We start from the raw sequence: 5,806 nt of genomic DNA on the forward strand, positions 1-5,806 counted from the left end.
GAAACACCAGCCTGCACTTTGATTTCCTATTTGCAGCTTCTCGCCGGTCCTCTTGGAAAAGGTCCGAGGTCTTTATTATCCGTCAGCTGAGGGAGAGCATTAGCATAGAAAAACACAGAGTTATCTCCCAGGGCTTAGTTAATTGAAGTTAATCAGAGGCAGTGTTTCAGCGTGTCGCGGTTGTTGCCGGGGTGAGTCGGTCTTTGTTCGCTTCCAACACCTCGAAGGTTCCTAATTAAGCATCCTGACACTCTGACACCGAGGCCTCTCCTCCGGATCGACTTGACAGTTAATTACAGCGGCGGGGCGCAGGACGTCGGGGAGGAAGCGCAAAGTCGGCGTGTGGTGAGCCGATACGGCGCACCTCTGTGACGGCGGGGCGGATGTTTGTTTGATGAGCTGAAGTGAACTCGTTGAAGGGAGAATATGAGAATATGCGCGAAAGTAGGAGCGCGCGTGCGTCTCGGCCGCCGCCAACCATGCCCCATGTGCTCGCGAGATGTCTCTATCAAACTAACACCCAATGCAATACCAACCATCGGATGAAGGAGCGAGCCGTTGTGAATTTTGCACATTTTTGACATCACAATTTGACTAATTTACATAATGCAAGGAAACGGTACAATGTGGGGGGGGGGGGGCTCGGTTAACAACTTTGTTCGTAATGGAAATGCGGTGTTTACCTAAGGCGGTATTAAAGTCATAAAACAGCACAGTAAATATTTCAATGAAAAAACTCTTGGAGGGCATAGACATAAAGCACATACAAAATAGTAAGTACAGTGTTAAGTGATCCTGCCTGCCTGTGCCTTGTGATGACGTATTCTTTTGCCACCCGATTCCTTTTTTGTAAACTCAAACCGTGTGCGTTGTGATTGTTGTAACCGCCCCCCCCCCCCCCGCACCACATATCATGTAACAGCCAAAATCGAAACAAAGTTGCTCCGAGTTGTTGAAACCCAGATTAACGTTGGCTAACAATTAGGGCTGTCACAACTACGGTTTCTTTTTTTAAAAATTATTTTTAAAAAACAATTATTCTGTAACATCAATTACTCACCGAAACTTTGCCTTTTTCGCTTTTCAGAAGAAACCCCCAAACTGAGGTAGCGTCAACTCAATGCACACACAAGCTTCCGCATCATCAACTCTCAATGCCGCAGTCATGCGAGTCGCCACCAAACATTGGTTCCGGGTGCTGCAAATATCGTTTTAAAATTACGATTGGAGTTTAAAGGCAACTTTTTTCCCTCCTAACAATGTCCCCAAGTATCATCTTCCGAAAAGTGGCGCGTATGTAAGTACGATTTATGTGTCCGCTGTATGTGCCACATGCTCGGGTTCGCACATTAGCTGACCAGTGTAATTAGGCAGCGGAAGTGCTGCCTCTATTAGTGAAAATGAACACATCGTCTTTATTAGTGCTTCTGCGCTCGAAAGGAGTCCGTCTCTGGACAATGCATAGACCCTCGATGTACGGAAAATGGGCAGACACCAGAAAGAACGTGAAAACTCTGCGCATCAAGGCAGCAGCTGACAGTACCGTGTGCCCTCTCAGGATTCAAGACCGCTTTTCTGGTTAACAGCCCTTGCATAATATTAGATGTCCGCACTTGCGTTTCTTCGATTAAACATCCAAAAATGTGGTAGGTTTTCTTTTCTCTTTTTTTTCCTTTCTTCCTTTTGCCCAACACGAAAGGAGCCTGAAAGCGAGACTTCTCCCCTTCATGCATCTTTTATGCCTCATTTCTCACAATTCTTTGCCACCGGAAAAGGATCCCAAAGGACTTTCAGGGAGGCGAGGAAATTCCCAGAGGCAAACGCCAACATACGAGCAAAGTCAAAGAATTTAAATTGCTTGTATACAGGAGTCAAAAATAGCAATAAATGAGGAAGCGGCTCGCTTAAACGGCCTCAACAGAAGGATGTAGCGGATACGGCGCACATTTCGCATGTGTTTACGCCGGAGAAATGGATGACGACAACCACTTTTATATTCACAATTAAATATTATGTGCATGGATCTTTTTTTCTTTTTTTTTTTTTTCACAGCCAAACTGCCCATTTGTCTTTTGTGCTGTTTTATGAAGTCTTTATGGTGACATTTAGCAAGAAATGCCATATATTTGCGGCGCTTCCAGAATGTCATCATCACATTTATGTACACGTGGGATTATGAGGTACATAAAATTTGTCTACTCGTGGCAGAAAGGATGCTTTAACTTGATCATGAATATTGTTTAAAAACAGATTTATTTATTTTTTAAACGTAGCGTCATTTGAAAAATGCCCGACCATACAATTGATGCATACTTGTTACTCCGCTACAGTTCTAGGCTTAAGGCATTTATTAGGGGCGGACATTTCGAACAAACTATGTCAATTTGGGCTGTCACTACCGGCTCTTTCTAGAATCATTGATCCTATTTTGTAATCGGAATCTGTACGAGCTTGCAAGCTGCCATGGGCCCAGATATTTCATATCGTTCATACAGTAAGGCCACTGAGTTTCTCGGAATGCTTTTTTTTTTTTTTTTTTAACGGACCAAGTCCGTGTCAAAATTTGTGACATCCACGTCAATTCCTTGCACAACTTGTATTGATCACTGAAGTAAAAAGTTTTATTTAGATTTGAATGACAGGTTTACAGAATGACCTTGTCGCCAAATTCCATGACATTTTATGGCCAGAATTTGAAGCGCGATCAAAATATTCCACTCACAGACGACAGTGTTGAGAACTATTCCTTGCATGGAGTTTGTTCAGAGGATGATGTATAAAAAAACAAAAAAAACGACAAAAAAAACCCGCATGCCTAATAAAGCACAGACGCCGTGTTTTTATCACCCCGCATTAGATCTGCCGGTCAGCGAGTGGAGTCAATGGTGCACAAAAATCAACACCAAACAGGCACCATATGCTGCGTCTTCAGGTAAGATGTTTATGAGGCCGAAGATGAGAACACGGTAAATCACCGCTTGTAATCAGGGCCGTTGCCATCGGTCGCGCATAAGATGACTTGTGAATTATGCTCCTTGTATCGCTCGGCTGTCATCGCCGTCGTTCACATCACACACACACACACACACACACACACATACACGAAGCAATGTGAGGCTATCAGCGGCGACCTTGCTACTGCGCCCCGGCTCCAGGTGGAGGTGATGGATACTCGCCGTCCATGACAGCCGAGCCTTTTCTTATAAGAAAAGCCATATTGATGCATGGGCCAATAAATACAGGCACAAGCGGTTTTGCTTCGCTGACTCCACCCTCTCCATTTAGTCGCATCTCTGCTCGTTTTTTTTTTTAAGAGGCAAATCTGTGAAATCTTTATCTGACGATCGGTGCCAGGCCTCGTGGCAGAAACAATGGCCGCTCATCCGTACGCAGGCAGACGAATGAATGGCCTCGAACGGCGAGATAACCAGAGGGGCCATTCCGCTGCGTCCTGAAAGCTCGGGCCGCGTATTAAATATCGATCATAACAATCCGAGAATGGAGTCATTATTTTCCTTTTGCACGCCATTATGGGGGTCGTTGGCACTGGATGGCCACTTGAAGCAAATTTTGGATTGCTCTCATAAGTCACAACCAAAGACAAAAGAATATCTGCGCAACCCGATGGCCCTTTCGGTGCTTTCATTAAAGTCTCATTGATTTTCTTGTAGGACCTTTTTCGGAGTGACTAGCCAAACAGCGTACAGCTATTGATACATCACACAAGTTGTCCTTAACTGCATTTGTTGCACCGCGACTTATATTTGTATCATTTATCAATGCTCCTCATAATAACACGCGCTCGAATTCTGAAGGAATCGCAGCCTACTCAAAGCAAGGAATGGAGTGATTTTTGCCAAATCTACAAAATGTGACGTCACACGAAGTGGCAAGGTGGCGCTTAATACTCTAAACCACGTGTCAAACTCAGGGCCCGGGGGCCAGATCTTGCCCCCCACATCATTTTATGTGGCCCGCGAATGCAAATCAAAGATGGCAACTTTTATGATGCTTGCTAAAATCGCTACCAACATTTCCAATTCTCATTTGTAATCAATAAGAGTGATACTACAAGCATTTTCTTGTTACCAAACCGCTCAAAACGTGTACGTGTCAAAGTCGATGGTGTATACGTATCCACTGAGCGTGGAACCGCATGAACTTTCAAAACGTTTTCGCTCTGACATGACGACTCTTTCGGAGATGACGCAGGTGCATGCCATCACCACAGCAACCAAAGCGTGCTGATTGGCCATGCTAGGAACCGCGATTGGCTCCCCCGCGGGCACTATGTAACATCCCAAATAAGCAAACAAATGCACTATGATAGAGGTCTGCCTTTTGAAAATCCAATTTTGCCCAATACCATACATCTTGGTTTGCGGTAACGATAGCGAAGGTTGTAGCCCGGCTTGCTTGAACTGAGAAGGATGACTGAAACGCGGCTGGTTAGCGCGCAGTCTCCTTGAGGCGGGTCGAGTGCCACGGCTCCACACTGAACTATTGATTTCTGGAGTATTTCTCATCAAATCATAAAAGACACTGTGCATGACATACATGAGCGTGTCCTTACTGTGACCTGCGGCTGCTAACAAGGCGACATGTTGACGCCACATTGCGAGTCACGTTGATTGGAGATTGGTACGGTGGGTTGCTTACGTTAGCATTGTTCCGCCGCGCGTCTCTCATTGGGACTAGGTGGGACGACCATCCGTCATGATCAGTTTCCTATTTGGAGTGAATTGAAAGAGGTTTGCTTTGCTAAAAGATGGCGCGTATTTCTCGGGGTCCTCGATGGCGTTTCGTTGCAATGGCGGCAACGTCAATTTGGAAAGCGCCAGATGCCATTACTAAAAATGATCTCCTGGTATTGGTTGAAAAATGTCTTTGCATGTGAATGTGCCAAGATGCCCTAAAATAATAGCCTTGCCTAAATAGGAAAGTAGTAGTGATCAGTCCCAGGATGTATGTTGAGGTGCTATATCTTGACAGACGTACCAATGTTGTAAGAAAACGTTAAAATGTGATATACGGTTAAAAATGACAATGTTTTGTTTTTGTTTTTTTGGAGGGGGAGTAGCGCGTTAATTTGCGGTGGATAATATCGTATGAAATTCTCTGTTCTTTAATTTTTTTTCTTAACTTTGAAATGAGTTCCTCAAGAGGTGTCCTCATTTTTCACAAAAAGGGCTTTCTTTTTCAGAGCCTTGAGAAAATAAATAATCTTTTATGCAACAGTTACTGATGCCGCTGAACACTGATTGATGGGCTAAGATAGCGCAGTTTTTTTGGAGGGGGAAGGAGAAAAAAAAAAGATGTACACAAAACTTCATTTTAAGGGCAAGTCAAGAAAATGTATCAAATTGAAGCAGTCTGTGGCACATTCCTCAATCCTTGAGTGCCCTTTTTGTTTTTTTTAAATAAACTCATGCACGTAAAATTTACTCAAAAACTCTCCTTGAAAAATTTGCTTCGAATTTCTGAGTGAAAAAACGGGATCAACCAGACATGGATTCAATATTTATTTTTTGGGGGAGGAAAAAAAAATCAATGCTTTATTTTCCGTAGCAATCGACCCTAATGCTATTACTTGACATGATCTTAACTGGGCCACTGTTGTGTCTGTGGTCGTTTCACAATCAAATTACGTCTTAGCTGCGACAAGCCTCCACGCAGCGGGAGCGCGGCCAATCACATTTGTGTGAGAAATGAGATGGGCCATATTTTCAATTACATTTAGGCATAAAGGGATTGTTAATCCTGTCCCCCCCCCCCCCCCCCTTTTTTGCTGCCAGAAGCTGTTAAT

This window comes from Hippocampus guttulatus, chromosome 4, assembly GCF_054856545.1.
Source record: "Hippocampus guttulatus isolate MCC_2025c chromosome 4, RoL_Hgut_1.0, whole genome shotgun sequence".
Classification (NCBI taxonomy): domain Eukaryota; kingdom Metazoa; phylum Chordata; class Actinopteri; order Syngnathiformes; family Syngnathidae; genus Hippocampus; species Hippocampus guttulatus.